This window comes from Echinops telfairi, unplaced genomic scaffold (assembly GCF_000313985.2).
Source record: "Echinops telfairi isolate 266 unplaced genomic scaffold, ASM31398v2 ScPeMD7_7468;HRSCAF=8506_0, whole genome shotgun sequence".
NCBI classification, from domain to species: Eukaryota; Metazoa; Chordata; class Mammalia; order Afrosoricida; family Tenrecidae; genus Echinops; species Echinops telfairi.
The window spans coordinates 5,985,445-5,991,842 of record NW_022111369.1 but is presented as its reverse complement, the minus strand read 5'-3'; the positions used below and the strand labels follow the sequence as shown (position 1 = coordinate 5,991,842).

At 41.5% G+C, this 6,398-nt stretch overlaps 1 long non-coding RNA gene across 1 annotated transcript in view; it reads left to right on the top strand.

Annotated features, from left to right (window-relative positions):
- LOC123520993 overlaps window positions 1-6,392 on the top strand; it is an 11,862-nt gene extending 5,470 nt beyond the window's left edge. Inside the window, exons 2-3 of the long non-coding RNA XR_006679503.1 lie at window positions 3,195-3,300; window positions 5,558-6,392. This is a non-coding gene — a long non-coding RNA (uncharacterized LOC123520993). The remainder of the gene's footprint in view (window positions 1-3,194; window positions 3,301-5,557) is intronic.
- Window positions 6,393-6,398: the final 6 nt, after the last annotated feature.

Here is a 6,398-nt window from a genome sequence, read left to right as displayed (position 1 = left end):
TCTCTGTGCATTGCTGCTCTGAGCAGAAACATTGTCCTCCGGGCTTGGTGAGCCAGGATGTGCTTCACTCTTTTTTTTCCCCCTTCCCCCCTTGTTGGCTCCTGTGTGCTCTGATCAGACAAGTCCCTCTCCTTCTGCTATAGCTTCAGTGTTGTCCTGTGAAGTGAATTCTTCTAGGGGGGAGGGTGGTGCTGTCCACTTAGTTGGGAGCGGGGCTGGCCCCAGCAGTGAGGGGTTTTTCCTTTCCTGTTTTATGTGGTCTGGTCTGGGAGGTCCCTGTGAGTAACCACACTGGAGGAACCCATCCTAGTGACATCACTACCCCAACTCAGCCTAAAATTCTGGGACCGCCATTGTTCTGGTGGAGAGGTACATAATTGGACATTCTGCATTGCAGAGGGCTGGTTCCTGACTTGAGCCACAAATAATGGGCCCATTCCCTTAAAGAGTGGGTCATATATTGACTTTTTAAGATGTTATTATAGGGAGGACATTCATCAGGAGGGAGTGAAGATTGATTCTCTCATTGTCACCGAGTTAATTCCGACCCATAGAATTCCTATAGGACAAAGTAGACCTACCTTTCGGGGTTTTCAAGGCTATCAATCTTTATGGGAGTAGAAAACCTTATATTTCTCCAATGGAATAGCTGGTGGTTTTGAACTCAGAAGCCACTATTTTATTGGATCTTTTTTTAAGGTACCCTAACAAGACTTAGATAAGTATATTATTCAGAGAACTTGTCTTAAGTCATTCACCAATCACAGAAACATGTTAAGCACACTGTTTGTAATAGATCCATGTATATATGAACTGTAACCCTCATATATGAAAGGTTGCAGTGCATACATATTTGAGTTATGTTGCTTGTCAGACCTACTGGTTAAAATAACTATGGTACCTTTACAATTTTTTTCCTAGTAAAATAGTAACCCCAGGTACCTATGGCCTCAAATCTTAGATTTCAGAATTAGAATAGATTCTTCAGTAAAGGTATTGGTAGTACCTAGCTGTTTTAATCCATGCTTGTCTTCTCTCATTCTGTTGCACTGTGGTGGCTTGTGTGTTGCTATGATGCTGAAGCTCCACTGGAATTTCAAATGCCAGCAGAGTCACCGAAGGTGAGCAGGTTCCAGTGGAATTTCCAGACTAAGAAGAGACTACGAAAAGGAAGAGACGGTCCACTTCTGAGGGATTAGCCACTGCCAAACTCGTGAATAGAGCAGAGGGACATGGTCCGATAATAGTGCCAGAAGATGAGCCCCATAGATTCTAAGGCACTGAAGATACAACTGGGGAAGAGCTGCCTCCTCAAAGCAGAGTCATAGATAGAGTAAAACTTCTAAGACCTGCATTTGCTGATGGGGTCTGATGCAAAATGCGAAGGAAAACAGCTGCAGACATCTATTAATAATCAGAATGTGGAATGTACGATGTATGAATCTTGGAAAACTGGGAGTCATCTAAAGTCATAGAGAACACATAAAGATTGGTCCCCTAGGCATTCGTGAGCTGAAATGGATTGTTATCCGCCATTTTGATTTAGAAAATCACATGGTTTATTATGCTGGGAATAACACACTCCAGAGGAATAGTATAGTATTCCTCTTCCGAAAGAGCATTTCAAGATCTACCTCGAAGCACAACATGGCCTGTGATGGGATAATTTCTACCCACCTACGAGGAAATTCAGTTAATGCAACTGCTATTCAAATCTATGCACTGATCACTAAAACTAGTGATCAAAGAAATTATTCTATCACTTCTTCAGTCTGAAATTGGTCAAGCAAGCAATCAAGATGCTAACTGTTGGCAATTTGAATGCAAAAGTCAGAAACAAATAGGAAGGAACAGTAGTTGGGAAATATGGCCTTGGTAATACAAACGAAGCTGGAGATAGCATAATAGACTTTTGTACAATGCGGGACTTCATCGCTGCATATACCTTTTTTCAACAACATAAATGGCAACTATATAGATAGAACATAAAAAGCAAACCAAACTTATTGCCACTGAATTGATTCCCACTCTGCAACCCAACAGGACAGAATAGAGTTGGCTCATTGGTTTGGAGACTTTAAATATTTCCAGGAGTAGACCGCCTCTTCTTTCCCCTGTGGATACAAATTGATTGCGTCTGTGGGAAGGTCAACAGCCAGAAGAGAATGTCCTGCTATATTTATCGCCCCGACAAATGGAGGGGTCAGGTTTCAGTTAGGGTCCTTAGGTTCCTCTCCATTAAAACAGCTGCAGTTCTGTGTCCCTGGTCGGTTCTGACTCAGTGACCCTATGCCACATCTGCACAATTTTTGTTATGCTTGAGGCTTTGCTGCAACCACTCTGTGTGCATCCTTAATGGTCTCCCTCTGTTTCATGGGCCTTCTACTTCACAAAGCATGATGTCCCTTCCCAAGGACAGACCTCTCCTGATAATGTGTCCATAGTATGTGAGATGAAGTCCTTTTATCCTCACTTCTAAATAGCACTCTGGCTATACTTCCAAGATAGATTTTGTTTGCTCTTTGTCAGTCCACATTACTTTCAATATTCTTTGTTAGCATCATTATTCAAAGGCACCGGGTCTTTTTCATTTTTCCTTATTCATTGGCCAACTTTCACAAGCAGATTAGGTCATTGAAAATGCTATGACTTGGGTCAGGAGCACCTTAAGCCTCAAAGTGGCATCCTTGCTGTTCAACCCATAAAAAGGTCTTCGAAAGCTTACCCTTTGTACAAGCACAAAACCTCATTTGGTGTCTTGACTGCTGCTTCCACAAGCACTGGTTATGGTTCCAAGCTAGATGAAGTTTTTGAGAACTTTGATCTTTCTCTCTTTTCTCAATTTATCATGATGTTGTCTATTGTCCTCATAAATCAGGTAGAAGAAGTTTTGTTTTCGTTATATTGACAACATCATGATACGTATGGAAACGAATATTGCTGCGGCATAGGGTCACTATGAGACAGAACCGACCCAGGGACACCGAACTACCGCTGCTTTAATGGAGAGGAACCTAAGGACCCTAACTGAAACCTGAATCCTTCGTTTGTCAGGGCAATAAATACAGCAGGACTTTATCTTCTCCTTTTTATCTTCTCTAGAGTGAACATAATAAGGCTGTACACTTTGATTTGATTTTGAGATGATTTGTGAATTATGATGACATCTTCTTCCTCTCTCTTGTCCTTTGCAGTTTGTGGTTTTAAAGGAACACCAAGAGCTCAAGTGTGGCAGTCAGCCGGTGGGCCCGACGGACATTCAGGCAGCAGACGTTGGTCAGCTTCCTTCTCTGGAACCTGGTGAATGATTACAGTTTCATGTATCCTGAGAGCTTTCAGTTAACACACTTAGCTAACCACATGGAAAACAAACCAGTTGCCTTTTAGCCAATCAGATATACAGTGGCCACATGTGTGTCAGTTGATAGGCGGTTTTTGGAAGCAGATGGCCAGGGCTTGCTTTTGTGGCACCTCCTGGTAGACTCAAACCTCCAACTGTCTGGCTAGCAGCCTGCCTACCCTGGTAACTGTTGGCACTGATCAGGAATTTCTAACCACCGAAACAAGTAGGTGGATTGTATCATCCACGTGAGCAGCTGAGCTGTATTGGAAGGTCATGGAGCATTCACAGAGCTGAATTGGACTGGCCGCTTATTTGATGTGAGGTCACCAGAGCTCCTTCAAACATGGGTCACAGAGCATTCCGCATGGCAATCTGCTAGAGCAGGCATACAATGATACCTTGTTGTGAATTAGGGTGGGTCCTAAAAATCATTCCTGGGATTTAAGCCCCACACTGGTAGTCGTACATATCACACCAGAGAAGCTGGAAATGACTGGGGGAAACAAACAAACAAACAAACAAACAAACATGTTGCATGTTCCGGCGAGAAGGGCTGATGTGAGTTCAAGTGGACCTGAAGGCTGTCCTGAGGATTTGGGAATTGTTGAGTCTTACCCGAGGCTACACTTCAATGAAATGCCTGGCCATCTTTGAAGTCAAGCCAAGCCAATGGGCAGCAGGCCCATAAAGTTGACTCAGGTTCTCAGGCTGTTCTGAAACTCCATCTGTTTCTGATGGAATTCAACACCCTCGGACGTACTACCTTTGCCAAGAGTTCGATTGTGAGAAACCTCTTAGACTTGCATCTCAGCTCTCACATTTCTGCTTAGGTCCCAGAGGGTAGTGTTGAACATGGTTTTGTATCCTAAGCCTTTGGCAGGGTTCAGAGAAACACTGAGCCGATTAAAAACAGTTCCTCTGCTAATATTTTCTGATATTTGTCCTTCAGGACGCAAGCTTATGACCTTGCCCTCCTCAGATTTCTTGGTAGAGAAAACATAGGCTTCTTGTTTCAAAAGGATCACTCTAAATTCCCACCTCACACACATTCCCAAATAACCCAAAATATTAAATTCCATGTAAGTTATACCTTAGAATATTAAAGCTATAATAAATGACAGTGGCTTTTAAAAATATAAATACAGTGGTCCCTCTGTTATCTGGATAATTAAAACATTCAGCATTTTCAAAATTTTGCATGGATTTTTGCTTTTTTTGGTAATATTAAAAAGCAATATAAAAATGTTAAAGAGTATCTTTAGTTATATACTACTTTTCCTTAAGGGAATAACTATATAATTCTTGTAAAGGTAATTTACTTAATGTACATATTCATGTATTTATATTCATAAATATATATGTTCATAGAGTATATTTGTATTTTTAATGTAATATTTCAAGTTACTCAATAGTAAGCTTACAGTTAAGCTCAGAAAACAACTAAGACACTCACAAAAGCTTGTCGACTACTCGGGAATAGGCTAGAATGTTCCATTTTGTGCTTTCTGTTGTAAAGAGTTTGACCCATTTTCCAGACTACTCATATAAGCTCACTGCCATCAAGATGATTCTGAGAAGTGGCTTGTGGGTTGAAACTACTGACACTGAAGTTAGCAGCCCAATGAATATCGAACATCATCAGGTTTCCTCATATACTGCCTCCTACTATGAGTGAACACATGGTCAATTATGTCTTGCTGTTTCATAAATGCCAACAGTGAAAGTAGAGCTTGAGGTGGACATGGGGATGTTAGAAGGATATTTGAATGAGATATGAGAATAAGATCCATGATTAAGTAGTAAAAGATCATGTTAAAGAGATGCAAGCGTGTCTGTCCCCTAGCCACCTCCTTCTGTGCTCTTGAAACGCCATCAGAAGCATAGGCTGAACTAGTGATGATCACCTGTAGGTTAGGCGCAGCATTCCGTGTGAGGAGCAGTGTGTTTGAAATGGAAGGCCAATGCTGAGATCCTTTATTATCCAGATGTAAGGAGATACAGCACACAGCGAAAGCTAAAGAGCAACATCAGGAAGAATGTTCCTTTGAATCATCTCAAGTGTGACAAAGGCATTTTAATTTTTAAGGGGGGATTCATTTTGTGTATCACATTTCAGGTCTGTTCTCCAACCACCACCTGGGTTCCCTCTCTTTTCTAGCTGAGCACTGTGAATCATATGAATACTGAATCTTCTTTTTTCTTTCTTTAATGTAGGATCGGTGCAGCCAACTTCATATGGAAAGTAGCCCCAACCTCATGGAATGGGCACAGAGTAAAGCTACTGGAGCCCACTATTGACTAATAACGCCTCCAGTCCCCAGGGAATCGAACAAAACCTTCATCTACCCTCCTCTGTCACACAGGCCTTTGCTGTGGATATCGAGAAGGCTCATTCTTCTTCCGTCAGCTAAGCTGTATGTCCACAAAGGGCTTCTGATCCACTGTGCTGCATCCAATAAGATCAATGGAGCCAACTATGAAAAATCGGAATTAAAGGGAAGGTCAAGGTGGACAAATGAACAAATTGTGTCAATGAAGAGTGTATTTTCTTTTCGAAAGTAGAGGGGAAAAAAACCAGATTCTGGCTCCTTAGATGTCTGTGCAATCAACCAAGTAGATAAATATATAACGGTGCCTTTTGTTTGTTCCTTCGGGAGGTTCTAGGGCAGATTTTCAAAGAAGAATAATCAGGAGACTCACTAGGTAACTCATTAGTAACCAAAATGGAGATGGTAGTGATTTGAAAATTGTGTTATCTTCAATCAACAAATCTATAAATAGATTTCCCCCCTCTGCCCACCAGTCTGCAGTCACAGAAGATATCCGGTAAAAATAGGTAGCCACACAGGTTTGGCCAATTACAAGGTATTGTTTTCTTTCACCTCAGCAGAACATTCAGCTTAATCTTATGGAATGATTAGAATATAAAATTACTGCTAGAGACACTCTACAACAAAGACACAAGAGACTAATGAAACCAATCCAGATGACAATCCTGGAATTGCTGAGTTTCAAAGGAAAGGATAGAGACATGGATTTATCTGTGAGTAGACTC